Source organism: Xenopus laevis, chromosome 2L, assembly GCF_017654675.1.
Source record: "Xenopus laevis strain J_2021 chromosome 2L, Xenopus_laevis_v10.1, whole genome shotgun sequence".
Lineage (NCBI taxonomy): Eukaryota > Metazoa > Chordata > Amphibia > Anura > Pipidae > Xenopus > Xenopus laevis.
The window spans coordinates 79,430,250-79,454,841 of record NC_054373.1 but is presented as its reverse complement, the minus strand read 5'-3'; the positions used below and the strand labels follow the sequence as shown (position 1 = coordinate 79,454,841).

General features: G+C 35.0%; 1 protein-coding gene across 5 annotated transcripts in view; it reads right to left on the bottom strand.

Annotated features, from left to right (window-relative positions):
- tbl1x.L (transducin beta like 1 X-linked L homeolog) overlaps window positions 1–24,592 on the bottom strand; it is a 173,939-nt gene that overhangs the window by 89,505 nt on the left and 59,842 nt on the right. For 3 of the 5 annotated variants that reach the window (XM_018246614.2, XM_041582079.1, XM_041582078.1), the window contains one exon: window positions 9,768–9,851. The exons of the other annotated variants lie outside the window; for them this stretch is intronic. The gene's annotated coding sequence lies outside the window, so the exon portion shown is untranslated. The remainder of the gene's footprint in view (window positions 1–9,767; window positions 9,852–24,592) is intronic. 5 annotated transcript variants of the gene reach the window in all.

Genomic DNA, 24,592 nt, shown 5'->3' with positions numbered 1-24,592 from the left:
AAGTTTCCCAAATCTTTAGGCTAATCCACTACATGAGCCCAAAGAAGTGGGAAGATCGTTTGGAGAATTATGATGAAATTTTGAAATTTTATATCTCCCAGGTCTTAGCAAGTCTTAGCAAGATGGCATTTTATATTTTTCTTTAGTTTGAAAAAAAAATTGAAAACTCACCAAATTGGAATGTGCTGTTATTTAATGAAAACTTGATCTTGAAAACTCAATTATGTAAAAACCTGAAAAAACCTGAATGCAGCAGAATCACAATTAACTTGCTAGCTTTTAGATGCCAAATTCTTATATTTCAGTTCATTAGTTTTTGGCACTTAATATTTAAAAAATTTGAATTTTGGAAGCTGGAATTCAAATTTGCTATTTTGCATTAACAAAAGTCGAATTTGAATGTTGATAAAGCTGACTTTTAGTGTACTGTGCATGAGTCTACTCCAAGTCCGTGGTAGAGCTAATTGGTACCCCCCAATGATTTATGGTTTCATTGAACTTTAAGGTGTAAAAAGGCTTTGAAGAAGTGCAATCCCACTATTATTAACATGTATTTATAGAAATGTTACTAGACGTTTTAGAAGTATGTGAATGGAAATGTGGCATTGTGCAAGTTTGTTTTATCTGAAAGTTATTTTAGATTGCAATATTTATTTTCTAGAGAAATAGCATGAAATATACAAAATACTGATGGGGGCAAAGAGTAAGTGGTTGAAAAGTGGTTGAGATGCCAGGTGTCCTCCATTGCAGAGAACTCTGCTTAGGATCCAAGAAATCGACACCCATGGCCACGTATTGACATCATCACGTTAGGTTGTGATGTAGTGGCACATGATGTCATCGTGCTGCATTTTGTTGTGAAAATTCAAAATAAAAGGAAGCCAGAGACCCTGGTTCAATGCCCAAATATATGTTCTACTCCTGAGTGTTCCTGGCTGAACTATAATTAATGAGTGGATCCCGACCTTCTTGTTTTGACTCCTGAATTTGCTATTTTCTGCCTGCCCTGATCTTGATCTTTTGCCTAGAAACAACTATAAAGTTTCTTAACTCTTCATATACAGTGAATTGGACTTTCTGTAAACAGCTTCTTCATTGGTCCCCACTCCAACCTTACAAGAGCCACTAGACCCTGGCAGAAGATGAGCTATTAACACATTAAGAAAGTGTTGTTAAATATCTAAAAATTAAACATTTTTTCCAGATCAGGATAAGTAGAGCACTACAATGCCAAAATTCTTTTTTTTTTAAGGAAAGTCTAACAACCTGACTGAAGGCAAGGTTATCATTACTTAAGGGCTCTTTTACTAAAACTTGAATAAATCAAATTTTTTTATGAAAACAAATCCAACCAAACTCTCTTTTATTTAATTAATTTTATAAATTTTTAATAACTCACTAACGATGGTATTCTAGATTGTTGAGATTGTTGAGATTCAAGAAAAATAAATTCAACTCTAGCATGACTTCCCTAACCAGGTTTATTTGGTAGGTCTCTATCCAGAATAAATATAAATTCAGTTTCTTATTGAGTTTATGAAAACCTAAATAAATACCTTGGGCAGTATCACCTGTCATACTAACATGTTTCTTGATATTGTAAAAATCCTTATTATTAAATAATAGACGAGGCAGCCTGGATTTTTTTCTTAATCCTTAATCCCTTCCAATAAACTGATACATTTGGTTCTGACATCATGAAACACCACATAAAGTAGGTTTTCTTCTCTCAGTCATGTTGGACTGATTTATAGGAACCAATCCAATAAATATTATATTACTAAATCGCAGTTCCAAATTCTGCATAGCAATTCAAGAAGGTCTAGTTATTGCTTTAGAGAACGTGTTTGCTTTGCTGTGATAATAACTATAGAATACAATATTATTCATAACCAAAACTGATTTTATAGGAAAATGCAATAAAATATTGACAGTTCACACCTGTACATTATCTTTATTATTTTTCGTAGTAATCATTTTGTTTTAGAAGCAATGCTGTTCTTAAAATATTATACTGATTAAGATTGATGATGTCACATATATTAACAGATTTTTATAAAAAAATCTGTTAATACATCTCAAAGTTTCTCTAAGTTTCTCAAAGTTTCAGTCACTAGTCAACCCTTAGAAGTTTTGTCATACCCTTATTAACATTCGAATTTGGGGGGGGGTTGCCCTGAAACGTATCCATTGAACACAGATTTCTGAAACACGATTTTTAAAAATTTATTAAAGGGGTGTTTATGTTATAGAAAGGCTAATTCTAAGCAACTTTTCAATTGGCCTTCATGTTGTCTTTGTTATTGTTCTTTATTTATTTGCCTTCTTCTTCTTCTGACCCTTACCAGCTTTCAAATGGGGGTTACTGACCCCAATATCTAAAAAATATGACTAGAATTTTTTATTATTGTTACTTTTTTTTTTTTACTCATTCTATTAAGGACCTCTCCTCTTCATATTACAGCTTTACATTCAGATCAGAGCATTGTTGCTAATTTGGACCCTAGAAACTGGATAGCTGCTGAATAAAAAGCTAAATAACTCAAAAACAACAAATAATGCGCCTGTGAATTTTTGTAAGGTAAGGGAAACTTGGCAAGAATAAAATGCTACATTTGACTGCTAGAAATCATAGCAGCCAGTTGCTCTGAATTCACAAATGAGATTTATGTAAGAAAACTCAATATGAATTATGAATTTTGGCATTTTTATTTCATATTTATGAAAAACACACAAATACAAAATGCTTCTTACTGCATTTATTGAGACCAGGTCAGTATATTTTCATAAAGCAGACTTTTTTTGTAATATATTACAGAACAGATGTCAATGGTTTCATCCATGTTTCACATTAATGTGCATTTTTTTTTATAAAGTCAAGGTTGTGGTGATATTATTCTTGTTCTGCCCACCTATTTTCCATTGGTTAAACGTAGCAGATGAGGAGGCTATGGCAATCAATTTAAAATACAGTATATCAGGTTTCCAACCAAGTTTAAATTTCTGCTGTGATTTTTGTCAGCAGTACTGTACAGAGCAGATTGTGCTTCTTGGTTCACTGCAGCTGTAAGTGATCACTGCCAGTAGGCTTCCTCATTAATCACTTGCAAACAACTCATCTTGCTGCATTGCTTAGCAAATCTGCATTGAAGCACATTGTGATTTGGGACAGGGCTATGGTTCACAAAATAAAATATTTACTTCAAGTCATTAAAGGGAGGCCTGCTGTTTTACTCATAAAGGGAAAATGGTCACTAAATCCTTTTATTGCAAGGGAAGTTGTTCTTGGCCTGGTAGCAGCTAACATTAATTTATTTGTAGCTCTAGGAAATAAGTACAGCAATCCGACTGAAAAATGTTGGTGTTAGGGGAAGAATAGGTTGAAAATACACTTCTTCCTTAATCATTCAACCTTTGGGGTGGGAATAGTTTCATTACAGCCATGGACGTGATTTAATATATACTTCTTTGAGCATCACACATGACAGTTCCAACTCATATAAATAAATAGAAAGTACATTGAATGTCTTGCATTTTCTAAAGCCTAAACACATATGCAGAAACAACATTAATGAATAGCAAATACAACTAAATATAACTTTAGTTAGTCTAAGCATAATTTCAAGTCCAACAATAGCCCAATACTTCCACAAATGGGTTCTTGAGCTTTTTGAGCTGATTTTATAACAGGGCGAGAATTTACCACACTCCTTTTGGGGTTCTCTTCCTCTGTCCCATTCCTACTGGAGCCTTTTTGAATTTTGAAAGTCAGAATGACTGCCAATATAATAATTTTGAACTTTTGCTCATGGGGCCAGCCCATCTAGCAAACTAAATCAGCATTCATTGAAGTAGAGAATGGCCTGGGGCTAATCCCTTTGTCAGTCTTTCTGTCTATAATTCTTTTTTTCTTCCTTATAAAACACAATCAAATCTGTATAAAAGTGTTAGCTTTTTATTATATCCCATAGACCTTAGGTATTAGCCTAAATTCATCACAAGCATTAAATGAGTAGTTCACCTTCAAGTTAACTGGTCAATTCTTCACAACTTTTTAATTGGTCTTTATTTTTTTTTAAGCTGTTTGGTTTTTTTAATTATTTGTCATTTTCTGACTCTCTCCAGCTTATAAACTGACCCCAGCAGCCAAAACCTATTGCTCTGTGAGGCTACAATGTTATTATTTTTATTTCGTATTCCTTGTTTTTCTATTCAGGCCCTCCTATTCATCTCCCAGTCTCTCAGTCAAACCATTGCCTGGTTACAAGGGTAATTTGGACCCTACCAACCAGTGACATAACTAGATATTACTGGGCCCCACAGCTAATTATTTTTCAGGACCCCAAAATGTTTATCAGTTGACTTGTTTTACCAATATTTATTGAAACTCTGTATGAATTAAGGCTTCATGGGGCCCCTTTACCTTTGGGCCCCCTGCAGCCGCAGGGTCTGCTTCCTCTATATTTACGCCCCTGCTAGCAACCAGATATCTGAAATGGCAAACTGGAGAGCTGCTGATCAAAAAGTCAAATAAAAAATGAAGACCAATTTAAATTTCTCAAAATATCACTGTCTACCTCATATTAAAATTGAATTCAAAGGTGAACCACCCCTTAAAGCACATATGTAACTGCACATCAAACAAGACACCTTCTTTCTCCAGAGAAATAAATATATATCGGTAGATAAACTGCTGCCATCTCTGCCTGCACACATAGAGCAGAAAAATGCGTAGAGCCTGCCACAACAGACTGTACAGATAAGCTAACAATTATAAGTGGAATCCTTGTTTATTAAAGCATAATTGAAAAAATCCCTAGAGCTGCATGAGCAAAAAAGATCTTGTCTGCCAAGTACTACAAACCAGAAAAAGAATAAAAGAACATTTGAATAAAAGAACATTACAAACTAGCATAACAAACTTTAAACATTTTAAATTCTGCTGCATAAATCTGACAAATTAATCGCACTGTAACACAATTATTAACATATTGAAAATTACTAAAGCATGTAAGCATACAATATAAAAAAAGACCAAACTCAAATGCAAGACCAATGTTACAACAACTGGTGACCTCTGCCATGTATTTATATGCAGAAAGGAACACTAGATTTGAGCACAGCAGCACATTCTTTCTTGGAATTAAAACAGATTATAATTTATTCATTATAACTGGACACTGGTCCAGACTGGGCTTCATTTACAGCACCTTTGTATTACAGTATTATTATTTTTAACCAGTATTACAAAGGGCCAACATATTCTTCATGTACAATATAAGGAGGCATACATAAAACATACAGGTGACATACAAACACTGTCAGAGAATTTATGCTCTATGAAACTATACAAATTGCTGCCATGTTTATAAGCAGCAGTTGTGAGAAAGCTGAATGGGCTCATTCAATGTCTCAGGGTTCCATGGCAAGCATTTTTCATTCAATAAGTGGAGGAGGGCATTAATCCTGCCAGTAAACAAATATTCTGTTACAAAGGGCTTGATCACTGGGTCTTCCTACGCAACAGTCATTTGAATAGCTGCATGAAACATTCCATTTGATAAAGGAAGTATGTAGGTTTTATTGGTACAGGAAAATCTGGAATGAGGGGTATGAATAAAGTACAAAAGTCAGATGTCTCTTCATACAAAACAGGGCAAGTCCGATTTTTGTATCATTTTAGTGTTTCTGTCATGCACAACAGTTGCTTTCTGGACTGTAGAAGGTGGACAGAATTTGGGCTCATCTCCATTATTTATCATTGGCAAGCAGAGCTCAAACTGCACAATGTTTACAAATAAACAGATCACAGAGTTTTAGAGAGACCTGTGTGCCAAAAATATTTGTAGATGTCTATATATACACTGTCTATATGACAGTAATATTGGTTAATACATGCTAATATGTGATGTTGGGATAAAGACATATTTCACTAAGGGACTGATTTATCAAAATGTGAGATTAGAGTTTTAGAAGTGTATTTATCAATGGGTTAAAGTTAGAATTCACCATTTGATAAATATGCTTCCAGAAATCCCATAGAAATTAATAGAAATGTGTGTGTGTGTGTTTTTTTTGCAGTGAGCTCTAATCTTACATTTTGTTAAATCTAAATGTTCACTATTTCCCTTCACATAAACAGTTCTACGACATGTATTCAACTGGCATTGATAATATTCAAAATTCAGGCTCATACAAAATGATCAGTCGTCTGTATATAGAAAAGCACATCCTCGCTGCTATTTGTTCCTGGGCAGTGCTCAAAGTTTCTCCACTTTTCAAAGTCTAGCCTGTTACCAATGTTCATGACAAGTGTACTGCCTTCATAAATTACATTGATTGCAGGGGCGTAATTACAGAGGAAGCAGACCCTGTGGTTGCAAGGGTGTTCAGGAGTGTAGGGGGCCCAGTAAAGCCCTAATTAATGGGCAACTTCAATATATCTGGGTAAAACTGGTCAAATTAGCAAATGTTTTGTTTAGCAATTAATTAGCTGTAGAGCCCAGTAACATCTAATTACACCACTGGTTGATTGCTTTGAGTTCCATGTGATTCCCCACATTCCTAGTACTTTGTGCCCCATAGCACCTTTACACTATTTCTCCTTGCACCAGAAGAAGCTAATAAGCACTTAGCTACCTCTTACTGAGGAAAAAGAAGACAATGAAAAGTCACCAAGGATTTGGTACAACAAACATTCAACCGGCTCCCTTGCATATTTATATTGTAAGAAAGTCAATGATTAATTAAAGTATACATGCATGTCACAGTTGGAATATGTTTTTATGTTTTTTGTTTATATAATCTATTTGTACAGAGTTATTATTTTATTATTATTTATTTTTTTAATTTATTTACTATATGTATTCCTGTAATTCACTTTTAATTGCAAATTGTATATATTTAAATTAGAATTTAACCACTGGAAGGACTAGTAACTTAAACAAACACACACAAAAAATTAATTATTCATATACATTGTTACTGGATATTTCTGAAAACAGACCTGTGCGCCTCCAGACACGCGCACTGAATACGGAATTGATACGGAATCCGTGCTGCATCTGACATCATGATGCTAGGCACGCAATTATTTAAAGGACAGTGGCCAATTTTTCCTTGCCCAACTTAGGTCTATTTCCTGATAGTTCATGTGTGTGTTTCAAGTTTGATATCAGTTCTTTGATCCTTGCTTTCCCTGACTACTGCTTGTTCACTGCCTGTACAGACCTTTGCAGGTTCCTGACCATTCTCTTGGCTCCTGATTTGTACTGCATTACTGATCGGTTTTTGACCCGGTTTTTGTAACCTCGACTATGTCTTTAACTCCTGGTTCTTTACTGAACTGCCTGATTTGGTTTCCACTTCAGCCTGACCTTCAAAAACGCTCCTTTGTTCCGTGTCCTTCCTGTATATGTTCCCTTGTCTGCCCAGAACTTCCACCTTGGTCCTCTAACTTTAAGATCTGGTGGCATCTGCGTAACGGAGGCCTCCTCCTAAAGTAAAAGGCTGTTGGCAGAAGTGTGAGCAGAGACCGGGACCTTGGGGTCTGTTCTGGGTTTTGGGATACCATACGTTACTTCATCTTTAATGTGTTGCCTCAATAGTCCCATCCAGTCTATGGTGTGCATTTGTATTTTAAAAAAGATATATTCATGACCTGCCCCAGAAAGCCCTAAAAAACAAAACAATAAATATATTCACTAAAAGACTGAATATTAAAGTGTGTGAGTTTAGGGTATTTTTATTTTATAATGTTCATGGCCCTTTTTGATTTTTAAAGAGTCAAAAACAATTATTTTGACTAAAATAATACCCAAAAATAATTATTTTGACTAATAAAGAAACCCTGATTCTATCCAACTTAAGCAATATATATATTCATTACAAATTTTCTATGGTTTTTGAGTTATTTGTATATGTATTGCTATTGAAAGCAGAGTCTGTCCCTGTCTACTCTCTGCCCTGGTGGTTCAAACTGTTGATATAATGTAAGACACGCCAACTGATTAACAGACCTGTCTTTGCTGGGGAACTAAGACTCTTGCAATATTGTTTAAAAAGTAACAGCCACGAGTTAGGCAAATGCTGCTTACAATAACCATTGTTTTTACAAATAACTTTGCACTGACAATTTTTAATGAATGTATATTGGAAAGTTGTTTAGAATTATGTTTTCTGTTATTAGGCATTTTGTAATTTTGGGGGTGACTTGCCCTTTAAATATACATAGATATTTTGACTATCCTCCAGAGAAACCCAAATATTAATTGCTTAATTTTGCACAGATACTGTATATTAAAAATTATTTTCAAGAGAGTATTTTTGGGTGCTAGACCTACATTTACCTTTAACTGCTCCTGCTTTTAAATCACATAACAGGCATCCGAGTTCCACACAGATGCAACACTAGTGGCAAAATGGTTATTGTGTTATAGTATAGTATGTTATATTATTGTTTTATGACTTTGACATAGTTGACCAGCTTAAATATATTGACAAACAATCCCGGTTTTGTTTAAAGGGTAAGGCATTTTTTGGTAGCTCAAGGCACAAAATGTCGCAATGTCAAATATATTGATAATGATTTGAATGCAGAGGACTTCTTGTATTTGTCTATATGTATTTTGTGGTCACAACCTCATTGCACCCCCACTTAATGTTATAAAAATTAGTGGCGAGCACAACTTTCCCTTGTTTGTTATATTATTGTTGTATGCATCAATGTGTCAATAAAAGTTTTCTAACATATCTATACATATCAATGAAAAATAAAAACTTTAAAAATATTCCTCTTTCTAAGGGTGCTTTAAACACAACAGACATGTTTCACAGAGCAAATAAACTATCATTATTTACAGTTAGACAAGGCTGTTCATTTACAATAAGCCATTCAGAGCAGTGTGTAAACATATATTAACAGGCCACTATACTCTTATTTTTCTTGTGTAGTACTTTGTAGGAGTGATGTACAGGCCGGCCAGATATCCCCAGGTCAGGCAGGTTTGGGCCAAAACCAGCACACCCTTTGTGGGTCGCAGGCCTTAAGCTGCCAGTTCTTTTTCTCTTTTTTATACTCTAACGCTCGTCTTACCCCTATTGTGATGTCATCTATGGGGCGAGTTGGCGCAGGCCTATATAAAGAGGGGAGGAGGCAGATACGGGACGAGTTTCTCTCAACCTGCACATCAATACTCTGTAGAGAGCCGTACCTTTGCTGGATTAATCTCTTTTTCAGTTTAGAAAATTTAGGAGCAAATTTATCAAAATGTGAGGTAGAGCTCACCACAGAAAAACTCAATCACTTTCTATTCATTGCTATGGGATTTTTACAAGCATATTTATCAATAGTGAAAGTTAGTGCTCAGAGCTTCTGAAAATCCCATAGGAATGAATATAAAGTGGATGAGTTTTTTTGTGGTGAGCTCTAATTTCACACTTTGACAAATCTGCCCCATTGTATTCCACTATTAGCCATGTTTGTGTTGTTCATTTCCCAGTGCATGATTCTGGTAAAGGGGATGGCGGGTAATAACGAAATTTATAACCAGCTTGCCTAAGAATAATAGAGGCTTGGGAAGTTCTAACCAGATAGTCTAAGAATAACTAAGGCAAGACTAAACTTCAATTTGAACCAGTAGCACTTCCTTAAAAGGTATACAATTCAGAACAATAGAAAGATAGACATTTTAGAAAAGTATTTACAGTACATTGGCCTGTTAAAAGCTATATCATTAATGAAAGGCATGAGGAAATTGTAAACTTACACAGACTTAGAGGTGGCCAATCCCCACTAGCTTTTAATTTCCGCAGGTTCTCTGCCCAAGCCAGTTTCAGTAATATTTTCTTACCTGTTAACAAAGTAAAACATATTTCCACATTAAAACAAATTGGATTTGGCTGTTTTATTGTAGTCACTAGTGTCATTTTGTCTTAAAGAAAGCACTTCACTTTCAAATTAAAATTAAAGGACAGATTTACTTAGATCGAGGGAATAATTCATATTGTAAAAAATTAGACTATCGTTCGACTATTCGACCATTCAATAGTCAAAGTACTGTCTCTTTAAAAAATACTTTGACTTCATACTTTGCCACTTTAAACCAAACCGAGCTGTAATATTAGCCTATGGGGACCTTCCCCAGCACTTTTCTAAGCTTTTTGTGATTGAATAAAAATCCTTAGATCGATTGCTTAAAATCTTTCGATTCAAAGGATTTTAATCGTTCGATCAAACGATTGTTAACCGAAGGATTTAACTTCGAGGGACCCTCGAAATTCGACCCTTGATAAATCTGCCCCTTAGTATGTAATAGAAACCTTTCAATTGGTATTATTTTTTTTTCATTATTTACCTTTTTCAAATAGGGGCCACCAATATTTTATTTTTGTTACTTTTTATTACCTATCTTTCTCTTCAGGTCCTCTTATGCTATAATAAAATGAGTGATGCAATAGGGAAACGGTTTTTTTTTTTTTTGCAATAAGCAACAAATATTACAGGTTTGTGTTTGGTTATCAAGCAGACTTGCAGATACTATGGGGCCCATTTACTAACAAACAAATTTAGATTTTTTTCCACAAATCTCTACAAATTCGTGGTTTTTCCATGTTTTTTTTAAAAGCTCTAATTTGAGAATAATTAAGTGTAAAAACAATGAAAACCTCTAAAACAAAACTTCGCCAGGTAAAAGTTGTCAAAGTCCTAAAGAAGTCAATTTTGGTTCAGTGCTATTTTTCTCTCCTACCTTTTTAATTCGGATCTTTTAATAAATGTCATGACATTCATAGTTTAAGGGCTCTTACACATGAGCGTTTTGACCTGCGCTCCCCTGCATTCCGTTTTTTGGCGTTCAGCCGCAGAGGAGCGCAGGAATAGACGCAAGTCATTATTTGAAATGGGGCTGTACTCACTCAGGCACGTGTAGGCGCCGAACGCAGGAAAAATGCAGCATGTTGCGTCTGAACCTGCGTTCGGCGCCTACACGCGCCTGAGTGAGTACAGCCCCATTTCAAATAATGACTTGCGTCTATTCCTGCGCTCCCCTGCGGCTGAACGCCAAAAAACGGAAAGCAGGGGAGCGCAGGTCAAAACGCTCATGTGTAAGAGCCCTTAGAGAAAGTGAGTTTAGTTGTGGTTTCAAAAACCTCAAAACCACTAAAATCCGAACTTTGAAAAATAGGCCTCCACATGTTCACTTGTACTGAGGTTGATTCTAGTTTTTGACAGTGGGAAGTGGAAGCTAACATGTCTAGACATTTGGTTTACAACTTTTTCAGGAAAGGAAATTAGCAGAGAATAGTCTGACAGATGCGATGATGTGACATTTAGGCATCGCCATTGATTAATGCTGCTCTGCAATCTGCATGTTCTTGTGATGTGGTGATCTGTTATCCCCAAGAGGCTCAAACCTAGAAGCGCAAGATGTTTGGTATTAACTCTCCACCTGTAGCTCAGAACTGAACCTTTAGAGAAAAGAACCTTCCTGTCCATTTATCTTCCAATAATTAGTATCGGACTTGACCCATATAAGGGAGATAAAAGCATAGAATACTAAGCTTGTCTGGATGGTAATTAGAACACAATTTAGGATGAATAATTATTGTCATGGATAATTTAGACCTATAGTGAGTAGAATTTAACAACAGCAACTGTAGTTATTTGTTCTATGGTAAGGGGAGGGATAGCTTGTGTAAATGTTGTAGCATAATATGTAGTCATGGGCGAATATACTCCGTTTCACTTTGCCAAAAAATTCGTGAATTTTCATCTAAAACGGCAATCTAATTAGTATAAAAGGGCAAAAGCTTTTATAGTTTTTGATGTGTGAGTTTATACTGTTTCTTCATATGACCAGTAAGACTGGATCTGCAAAACTAAATATGAACATAATTATGGACATGTCCCAACGGTACTACAAAAGGAATGTTAAAAGTGAAAATAAATAAAATAATTGTTTCTACAGATTTTTGGAAGCAGACAGAGGGTCTTATTTTGAATGGTGCAGATTGGCTTTAATTATAATTTTCATTATAAGTTTCTATTTCGGATATTTTAACCAGTTATAAGTCTACATTTTCAACCAAAAAAATACAGATTTTTCAAAGCATTGTTAATGTATTTGTTTTCTGCTTCTTCTGTCTATTTTATAAAAAAAACAACACAATTTGAAATGGGAAGCTAAACAATGGGGTTTTCTTTGAAAAATGAATGAAAACATTATTTCTTGTTGAAAACATAATCACAATTATTCAAGTGGTATAAATGCAATGGGATTTCAGTAACATTTTGGTATTCGGATATAATAAATATATCAGTATTTAAAACAGTTTCACAGTTTCACTTTTCATCATATTTTAATGGAATGCTTGTTGATGAGTAATAAAAAGACAATTGCACTTCCTAAAAACATCACTGGTTAGGGCCTAAAGTGTAAATGTATGTGTGTGTATATATATATATATATATATATATACACACACACACACACACACACACATACATATATGTATATGAGATACTGTATATATATAATGCTCATATCAAGCAGACAATGTCACCAGTCTGAATGTATCTGTCTGAAAGTACATCATTATGCATACCAATTATTTTCCAGTGCAAATGAAAATACTCAGCACACACTGTTTTAGCAATACAATGGAATAATCACAAAACAAATATTTTGCTGACTTTGTTTCATATTTTAGAATAAAGTGTACATTTCCTTTGCCAAAACTCTGATATCATGCATAATTCACATGTTCACAGCTTAAGAAGCTAGTTCACAAATAAGTATGTATGTGTGGATATATAGTATATTTTGCATACATTCATGTTTTTTAAGCCTAAACATATGGCAACTTCAATAAATGCACCAATGCAGTCAACACTTTCCATACTATACTGGCTTCCTATACTGAAAATTGAATTGGTCTCAACATAAAATATATACATACTTAAATAAATAATACAGTATTATTTACTGAGTGCACTTAAATTCTTTAGGTAATTGTTTAATGCTCTTTTCATGATTTTAGTATTTTTGTTATGGTTAACACTGGCTTAACACATCCAGCCAGAATCAATATATCAACCATCAACAGTGTGGGACAAATTAGCCACCTTAAAAGGATAGTTCATCTTTCAGTTATTTTTAGTATATTATGGCTAATTCTAAGCAACTTTTCAAATAGTCTTCATTTTTTTCTTTTATGTTTTTTTAACTATTTGCCTTCTTTTCATGACTCTTTCCAGCTTTCAGACAGGGGTCGTTGACCCCCTCTAAAATGAATGCACTGTAATGCTACAAATGTGTAATCAAATGGATATTGCAACAGAATAGTTAGAATAAGTAATAAGTTAACGCATATCAAGCAAGAATTGCTGTTGTAAAACTCAAATCAACTTCAGGATAGCAATTTCAAATCTGTTAAAATTGGAAATTAGGCTTTTGAACTTACACATGGGGCAGATTTACTAAAGGGCGAAGTGACTCTCGCTAGGGGAAATTCTCCAGAAATCCCATCCGCAGGCACATGGTCAATTTACTAACCCTATCACGATAGAATGTTTGTTAACATTTTTTTTTTTTTCAACCATTTGAGGGACATTGCACATTTGTTTTGTTTTAGGGTGGGCTCATGTCTAGGCATAAGAGGATCTCTTTAGTCTTTCTTTTGCTTCCTTGGACATTTGTAAATTTACCTAAGCGTAAGGGTATTAACAAAGTTTCTCTAGGAAGAACTGAACATTAGCAAAAGTTCCTATGAAACGCCCGCGCCAACAAATTTACGCTAGTGAAAGTTTGCCAACATTTTGCTGCAGAGACGCAACTTTGAATTTTAGTGAATTAGTGTAGTGGTAGCGAATTTGCGCCTGACCCTCTTATTTCAGTTATGGATTGTATTTTTGTATGTAATCTATATGTTGAATAATCACACCCATTTAGTATTCAGCGCTACAGAATATGTTAAATCAAAATGCAGTTGCATCTGAAATCAAATTGATGTTCAGTATTTACATTATTCAACCCATGGGAATCATCTCTGACAAGTATGTGACATACAGTGTAAGTCCATATAACCCAGAAACATTGCAATATATGGTAACCTTCGACCTACAATCACATTGTGAACTCAAGTGCTGCTACACCTATCCATTATAATACTGTCAGGAGCGCTCTGGCTCATGGCCAAACACGTAGCATAGCACCGGTGTGACATAATCCCAATTGGCACTAATTCAAAGTCAAAAGGAACAAGCCAAATGTAGGTTCTGCTTCTGAGAGTTGGAATGGGATGCGCTATATTTGCCAGCTTCTGGTTCCTGACCTTTCTGCTTTAGTTCCTGACTACACTGTTTGCCGCCTGCCCCAACTTCTTGCCTGGATACTGAACTTGCTTTTCTTAACTCTCTGCACTACGCATTTGACTATTTCAATATCAATCTGCTCTAAAGCATTCCAATCTGGTCATGACTCCAACCCACTAGAGCCGCAAGGCCTTGACAAATAGCATATGAGGTACTGTTCATAATTCTTCATAGTACAAACTTCAATAATTTACAGATTCAGTGGCTGATGAGTGTGTAATTACACACAAAGGAAAAAATAGTTTAATAACTGGAGGAGTAACTCCAGTAACTAGGAGTAAGAAATAATGGATGCTTAGGACAAAGTATTCCAACTTTCTTTTACACTTTAGGGAAAATGTTTCACTGCATTCTAAACTACACCATGGAATTCCAAAATAAATCTGAAATTGCTTTGTCTGCTCTGAACTTGTGTAAACAAAATATTCCTTCTGCTAGACAATGTGACAGAAACCACTGACTGATCAGTAATCTAATCATTTGTTCATATACCATTGAAATAATGGAATTTCAAAAAATGTATCCAACAAACTTTCTGCATTTTTTCTCTCATCAGTTTTCTCAAGAGTGAAGATGCCTGAGCATTGTACATTTCCTTAAGCTTCTGTTGCAGGGGTGCCCAAAAGGTAGATCAGGATCTACCAGAAGACCTTTAGCTGGTGATCAGTAGATCTCAAGACTCTGTCTAAGAGACAGCTTGTCTACATCGCCCTCCTATTTCATGCTTTTCATTCATATATTCATTATATTAAGGTTACATAAGAAATAGTTAAATAGTTAATGTTAAATGTAAATTCTCTCATACATCATGCATCATACATCAATACAATATTTAAGTAACATTTAACCACAACATTTTCCACAGAATGCTAACAATGTTTCATTTCGCCAAAAATTTGCCGTCGGGGAAATGTCACCGATGGCCATTAAAGTGTATGAGCGACAAAAAAATGTTGGTGATTTTTTTTTTGACGCGCGTCTTTTTTTTTTTTTGTCGTACACCGCCATACAAGTCTATGGACTTCAATTCCGAAACAAGGTGAAAAAATTCGCCCATCCCTACTAACAATGTTTATATGGATGTAGATAATAATGGGACAACATAATTAAAAATAGACCACGCATAAGTAAAGTAGGGGCACTCCTGTTCTATTGAATGGATTTACTAACCTTGCCCAATTTAATTAATTTGCAGACAAGTGAAATATGGTACAAGAAAATGTAATTAGAATGCTATAATCCTTACTGCCATTTTGCCTAAGACACCAGCAGACCAGTCTTAGCATGTTCTATATAGTGATGGGCGAATTTGGGCTGAAAAATGTGCAAAATGGCGCCGGCACCTAGTTTTTGACGCCGACAAATTTTCGCTGCAGTTTTGCGAATTTATTTCCCAGCGGTGAATTGCGTGAATTTGCACCTGTCAAATAAATACACCCATCACTAGTTCTATATATTAATGTAAGTTTGGAAGAACTAACAGGAATGGGATCAGTTATCCAGAAAACTCAGAATTACTCTGACTCCCATAGACTCCATTGTATCCAAATAATCCAAATTTTTAAATTAATCCTTATTGGAGGCAAACCCATTTTATTGGGTTTTTTGATGTTAAAATGATTTTCTAGTAGACTAGTAGAGGGGCTATTTTTCAAAGGTCGAGTTTGTGAGGTTTTTTTTATACCTTGAAGAAAATCACAACTCAAATGTTACTTATTTATGAAAAAATTCAAACGTAAAAACATTTGAATCAGTGTATTCAAAGTGAAAAATCCAAATACACAAAGTTATTGAGTTTTCTAGGGAAACTCACTGTAAAAAACCTGAACATCATGAAGGCTACAGACATCTTCAAATGGTTCAAAGGACCTCTGCTATTGACTTCTACATGACCTTGACAGGTATTTTTGTATTTTTGTATTTCCAGCTTCGGGGCATAATCAAATTTTTTTTTTTTTTTTTTTTACTGAAAACTACCCTTGAACACTCAATTTTTTTTATGAAAAACTTTAATAAATAACCTCCTCAATGTATGAAGATTCAAATTATGGAAAGCTTCATTATCTGGAAAACCCAAGGTCCCAAGCATGCTGGGTTACAGGTACCATACCTGTACTATAATACAGGTATAGGATCCATTATCCGGAAAACCATTATCCAGAAAGCTCTGAATTATGGTAAGGTTGTTTCCCATAGACTCCATTTTATCCAAAAAATAAAATTTTTTATCCAAATAGTACAAATTATTTTGTCATTTTAAAATAGCACCTTGTATTCAATGAAACTAAGACATAGTTAATCCTTATTGGAAGCAAAACCAGCCTATTGGGTTAATTTAACCTTTACATGATTTTCTAGTAGACTTAAGGTGTGAAGATTAGTACAACACAGTGTATGCGGATGAGGCAGAAGAAGTTTGCTCTAATGACAAAGGATCAGTTACTGTAAATACCAAATGTTAGAGCCTTAACTAATGAAATGACACGTGACATTTCAAATATTTGCATTTCATACTTTGTATCCTACTCAGTTGACAAAGGTATCATAGTCTGTCAATGGATTTGCAATTTTATCTAGCTTGGGACCATCTCTCTTGTAATCCTTTATTTCATCTTTTTAAACACAGAATTAGGTTGCATGCAGGCAAATCTTTATAATTATGCAGCTATTCATTTTGCAGAGTTTTGGAGAAGATTTACAATGAAATCCTTTTTCAAACTAAAAACAAGGAAATGCATTACATAAACCTTTGTTTACTGAAATTATTTTGGTCATTAGTTCTTAATTATTTTCCATTTCCACCCAAAGAATTCATGATCATAAATATTGATTCATTCATACTGATAAATATTCATACTACTGTCAATGTATTTTTAAAAAATTTCGAAACAATTGTATCACATTAAGGGGGTTGTTTATCAAAGGTCGAGTTGTGTCTTTACAGAAAAATGAGTTTTTCAAGGTTAGTTTCAATTATATCAATTTTTTTGGGTTAAAACCCCCTCCAATTTTTTGAGATTTAGTATACCCCGAACCTGCAAAAAGCTTCAATCCAAAAATACTCCAGCTAAAAACCCGTCAAGGTCAATAGGTCAGAACCGAAAGATGAGTAATAAAAAGTAGCAATAACAATACATTTTTAGCTTTACAAGGCATTTGTTTTTAGATGGGGTCAGTGACCCCCTTTTGAAAGCTAGAAACAGTCAGGAGAAAAAGGCAAATAATTCATACACTATAAAAAAAAAAATAATGAAGACCAATTGAAAAGTTGCTTAGAATTGGCCATTCTAGAACATACTAAAAGTTAACCTGAAGGCAAACCACCCCTTTAAGTGTCCCACTGCAGAGGTTAAATGATTGACTGGAAGACATGAAAAGAAATGATAAAGTATATTAATAACAATAATAATCTAGACTGTGCACCATTTAGAATTGCTTCACATTTCCTAGGTATCCATGGGTGTACAAATATCATTGTCATATACAAGTTTTCTGACACAATAGCAAATAATGGGGACTAATATAATTTCTGCAATCTGATGGGTTCGAAAATTTTGGTTTGTCCCCTCTGTCATATGGCAATAACTGAATGCTTGCACTAATTACAACTATTATATGCAATATAGCAGTTTTTAAGCTAATGATACATTTAACTACTGTACCTAGTGAACCTACTGGTCTTACAAAAATAAATAATAAATAAAAATAAATATCCTCAAACAATACATCCATAGCTATCCTGTGTTTTGGCACCTAGTTAGTAATACCAAGAAAGGTCCATTATAAGAAAGCCCAATTCAAAATCAAGTTCCTTTGTAAAGGAATAGAAGAGCTTAACTTGCTCCAGGCTGCCAGTGAAACATGTGCATGTGGCCTAAATACAGTGTCGGACTGGGCCGCCGGGATAACAGGAAAACTCCCAGTGGGCCCAGGTGTCAGTGGGGCTCTTGCTGCTAACCATTTGGTCTATTTCATGGTCATTCCCTATTTCTTTAAGGGGCTTAATAATGGAAGAATAGAATATAGTATGTAGAGATAAAAGACTAGTAGAATAAAGAGCTTGATTGAGAAGAGAAGGAATAATAGTTTGGAAAGTGGGCCTTCAGCCTAAGGTTTTCTGGTGGGCCCCTGGCATCCCAGTCCGACACTGCCTAAATATACTGAAAGAACTATTAAAGTTTGTTCCAATGTACCGTTTTTGCACACAGTTACAAATGACTCTGCAGCAATATTATTTAAAATATAAACAGATTTACAGTATGTTAATTAGAAATATGTTGTTTTGGTGATTCATTTACAGAATACGCACACAATTATTTGAGATATCTGTAGAGATTAGCCAAGTTTTGAAATTGCATTCTGTTTACAGTTGGTATTGCATCTGTAAAGATATATTTCTCTCTCTGTAGATTTTTTTTTAAATGAGAGATTTTATTTTTATATTTAAGATAATCTTAGGGAAGTTTAAGCCATTGCTGTTGCCCTAAAAGCTGCTGTTCTAGGCCTGTTACACTTCTGCCATGGGCAAGCTGATGATGTTGATGAATGTCTCTAAGCTTTCTCATCATATAGGCCCCTTAAGTTAAGCAAATTGTTATTAAGCAGATACCTTAAACATCTAGACAGAATTTGCACCAGATATAGGCAGACAGACGCATGAGAAGATATCTAAGTAATACCTTCTCCAATGCCTGCCCAATATAGAACTATTCCTTGATAACCTTAATCAGTTATTAATAGTGTTTCATATGATACTCAGAATGAGCTGTTGGTTGCATCCTGGGTGCTTGTGCTACTGTAATTAAATATTGAAGAAATGATGAATGAAGTGTAACTAGCCTTGGATGACTTCTCTTCACAAAACAAGATCTTTCCTATGCTTTGTGTTAATATAGGATAATATAGGACAGTATACATCTACTAAAACTGCTATGGTCTCTTTGGAATGCAAGAGGCACTGATCTAATAAGTCTTTAAAAAATACACAATCTTGTTGACTGAGTTGAATACAATTTAGCAGCCTAGTCAGCGAAAAGCCCCTAATTCCTATATAGTTTCTGAAGTTGCAGGTGAATTTATTACTACGCCTTATTATAAAAAGTCATGCTTCTTTCAGTACTTCTACTTTGTATTTCACAGACTATTTTTAACAGAAAGAGTATTAAGATTAACCACTATTTTCATAATTATATTAGTTATCCTTGTTGGGTAGGGGATCCATTTTCCAAAAGCCCATTATCCAGAAAGCTCTGAATAATGGAAAGGCTGTTTCCTATAGACTACATTTCATCCAAATAATCCAAGTTTTTAAAAATGATTTCCTTTTTCTTGGTGTAATAATAAAACAGTACTTTGTACGTGATCCAAACTAAGATATGTTTAATCCTTACAGGAAGCAAAATAGACAATGTATGTAATGTAAACATTTACATTAGTTTTGTTAAGAAACAAGAATATGCCTCAAGTGTCATTGTATTCAGGTATCTATCTCTATCAATATCTATCTCTCTCTATCTGTTTTCAAGTTTTGTGTGGCAGTGAATCTTAGTTTACTTCTTTCTATAACATTATTAATCCAGAAAATACACAACCAACCAACATGCTGTATATTTTCATAATGCTGCTCCCTTAGTTAAATATTTGCATTGAGTCAGATGCAAACTAAAATGACCTCTTAACCCTATGTGCAGGATTATATAGTAGTGAATATATATTTTTAAAAAGACGGCATACCCCTGGAAAGGGACTAGTAGCTAAAGCAGACTGTAAATGACCACTCAGGGGCCACTGGTCTTAGTGTTTGTTATAGGGGCTGAGAAGGGGGCTAGATGGAAAACAAGCAGACGTTAACATCAAAAGCAGCAGAACAAACATAAAAGTCACAAATAGGTACAGGAATAGTTAAGGTAGGTACTGGTATGTCAAGGCAAGGTAGGGAGAAAGTCCAAAGTGCAGCACTGCAAGGATTACTTACACACAGCCCAAAGGACAAAAGCAAGGCAGATTTCAAATAAGTCCAGGCAGACATAGGTTAATGCAGGAAAAGCCTGGGAGCATCTACCATGGGCAGAGTGAGCAAGTTTATACAGCTGTACAGGTGTGTATACTGCACCTTTAATTTATTGTGCGGGATCAGTTAATATGAAATTACCTGTACAATTGGGGGGTTATTTATTAAAGTCCGAATTTATCTCAATATTTTCTGAAAAAACTCAGACCAAATCCGCACGGGTTTTTTGGACTTATTTCTTAATACACTTTCCCAAAAATTTAGTTTGCAGGAAAAAATCCGAAAAAAATCGTGAAAAATCCGATTTTCACTGTTTTTTTTTTTGGATTTTTGCAGAAAACTTTGGGGTATTGCCAAAAACCCAGCGCACATCAAAAAATCATTGGGTCTTCTCCCATTGACTTATATGCAACCTCGACAGGTCTGAGATGCCAAATTTTCAGATTCAAACTTTTCCCATCCTCTGGGTTTAATAAATTCTGAAAAACTTGTGATTTTTTTTAAAAGTCCGCTTTTATTAAAAAAAATCACAAATTTTTTGTGATTTTTGCATTCAGTGTTTAGTAAATTGGTTTCATTTTAATGTTACTACAGGTATATAAGACATTGTGAACGATGATTTTCTTTCACTCAAAATCAGTAAATAAGATGGTTGAAACAAATATCGGGCAGGAGTTGAAAGGGAAAAATAGATCTGCAGCTAGGATTATTAAGGCGCATTATTGGAAATCTAGAAAGCTTTTCTCTCCTCGCCTTCTCCATCTGCTACAGTGCGAGAAGCTTTCATTGTGACCTTAGAGATCTAATTTAGGAAACACACTTCTTCCTGCGGTGCTTGGACAGGAAGCAGCAATGACAGAAATGTGCTGTAAACACAGCGGCAAATTTCAGCTGCAGATATTAGACATCCAATAGCAGAGATACACGGAATCAGTGCGAGAGTGTAAATCTGCATGTCCTTCCACAGCTCTTTAAATTCTTACACAAATCCTTAGCCAACTATTTCTCAACTAGAAGGGTATAATTTGCCACATACATACGGCAACTGACCCTTATTTCCAGTCAAGCAAGATTCGCTAGGAAATATGTTGTTTTCTGTATGTTAAATATAATGACATCTGTATTCCTTCTCATACACAGCTATTGCTTTATTATTTGGCATCCTTCATTTGATCATGTTTTAGCCTCTTCTTCATCCCATGTTTACAGCAAGCTGCCAAAAAACGTTTTTTTATGATGAAGAAAATATATAATTCCAATATATATCAAATACCATTTTTCAGTGGTTTTCAAGTACTGGTATGGTATATGTTATCTTGAAACCTGTTATCCAGAAAGCTCCACAGTCTGGAAAGCCCATCTACATAGTATCATAGTAAGTTAGGTTGAAAAAAAGACACACATCCATCAAGTTCAACCTTTTAACTTTTTTTAACCTGCCTAACTGCCAGTTGATCCAAAAAAACCCATCTGAAGCTTCTCCAATTTACCTCAGAATGGGGAAAATTCCTTCCTGACTCTTAGATGCCAATCAGACTAGTCACTGGATCAACTTGTACTATGAGCTATCTTCCATAACCCTGTATTCCCTCACTTGCTAAATAGCCATCCAACCCCTTCTTAAAGCTATCTAATGTATCAGCCTGTACGACAGCAGTACAACAGCAGTCAGTAGGAAAGCTATATTGAACTGCTGGACCTCAGATATACCTCCAACGTTGGAATTAGTGATATTAAAACTTGACTTTGTGTACCCTATGGACTGGTTTGTGGTCACTATTAAAGGGGAACTGTCACCTGGGGGCCGATTCACTAACTTCGAGTGAAGGATTCGAAGTAAAAAAACTTCGAATTTCAAAGTGTTTTTTGGGCTACTTCGACCATCGAATGGGCTACTACGACCTTCGACTACGACTTCGAATCGAACTATTTGAACTAAAAATCGTTCGACCATTCGATAGTGGAAGTACTGTCTCTTTATGAAAAAACTTCGACCCCCTAGTTCGCCATCTAAAAGCTACCGAACTCAATGTTAGCCTATGAGGAAGGATATTCCTGCGATCGTTGGATTAAAATCCTTCGAATCGTTCGATTCGAAGGATTTTATCGTTCGATCTAAGGATTTTATCGTTCGATCGAAGGAATAATCCTTAGATCGTTCGATCGCACTATTTGCGCTAAAATCCTTCGACTTCGATATTCGAAGTCGAAGGATTTTAATTCCCAGTCGAATATTGAGGGTTAATTAACCCTCGATATTCGACCCTTTGTGAATAGGCCCCCTGATGTCCATCCCCATGAACTGGTTACACAATTAAATGGTAAAGAGAATGGTGGGGAATGTGGGGAGTGCTGTGACATCTAGTAAGTGCTGAATGGAAAGTAATTGGCTTCCCCCGCCTCTATGTCTAAGGCATAGAGGAGGGGCAGGCAATATTTGATTGACAGCTGATATTTGTAAACGTGTTTACAACAGCTATGAATGCTTTATTAAAAAAAGAATTTGGGTTTTATGTTTAATTTGAAATGGACTTTTATTATACAACTTTTTATGTCTGGGTGACAGGTCCCCTTCAATAGGGAACACCAGGCTGAAAACTTTTTTAAGACCTGGATAAAATATGTTCATACACTGTCTCTCCAGAAACAACAAGAAATATCTTATGTATTTACTGTATATTTACCACATGGTATAAGTGTGAGTAATTGGCAGGAAGACAATACAGGGACTAAAGAATTGGTTGTCATCTTGGAAAGCCAGTGAAATGAGTCAGATAATAAGAGAGGGGTGGGGTGATTTGTCTTCTTCTGATTCAATGTTTCAAGAATCAGAACCAGAGAGAAGAAAAGGATGAACAAACACTACTTTCAGTTACTATTACATTTACACATAAATGTAGTGAAATACTTCTTCAGTTGTATATTGGACAATTGCTCAAAATTACATTTTCTTTCATTATAGAAAATAAAAACAGTTTTGGGTGTAGGTCCCCTTTTAATACCAACTGCATTAAATAGAATACAAGAATGCATCATCAACAACAATATTGTGCTCCACCGTAATATGTACAATTGGGGCACCCCTAAGTCAGCGCACAAGCTCATTCTCAGACTTTAAAAAAATAATAAACTTGGCCTATCTTTATAAGGAGCATTGCGAGTGTGTAGGAGCTGGCTTTTGACTGGAGGAGATATTAATATTTATTCAACTTAGAATGATACATTTGGTGCCTATAATTACAGTGTTGACAGCCTGTGTCATCTGCACTGTGAGCTACAGCTTGTGATGTTCCATGAGGTCAGGCAAAAATTCTTAGTGTAAAGTGTTAGAGTGGTTTACTTTTTCATGTAAATGGTGAATGTTGCTAAGCAGGAAACATGAATAGGTATAATGTAAGTGGTTCTAGCCATCCATTTAAATGCACCAATGTCCAATGTTATAAAAGGTACAGTGTTTTACAAGATCTATTAACCCATAGCAACTAATCAGAGCTTTGCATTGAAACATGGGACGAGTAAATTGTGGTTGGCTTGTTGTGGCTTACAGTAAAAAGTAAGAGCTGAAAATAACTAAGTAAAACACATAGGGGCATATTTATCAAGGGTCGAATTTTGAATTGAAAAAACGTTGACGTTCAAATTCAAAAAGACCAACCGAAATTAAGTCGAAGTTTTTTTTGGTCGAATAGGTCCATTTTCGATTGAATAGGTCCATATTTGGCCAAATTTGAAGTTTTCGAATCAAAGGAATAGTGCATTTGATCGAATTTGATTCAAAGTTTTCCCCAAAAAAACGATTTTTGAAAGTCCACCAATTGACTCCAAATAGGTTCCAGGAGGCCCCCCATAGGCTAAAACAGCAATTTGGCAGGTTTTAGATGAAGAATGGTTGAAGTTGAATTTTTAAAGAGACAGTACATGATAAATTTCGATATTCTAATTTTCAAATTATTTTCAAATTTGAATCGAATTTGGACTATTCCCTTGTTGAAGTACACAAAAAATAGCTCGAAATACGTTTTTTTTCGTTCAAAAATTCACCTCGACCTTTGATAAATCTGCCCCATACAGTACTGCATATATTATCAAGCATGGGAAAAATTATTAAGCAATAAATAAATCATTAACTAAGGTTAATGCAACTTAGGCAGAAACTAGAGTTAAATTACAAAAAAGCAAATATGCCTCAATGCAGTGTGTTATACCAACAT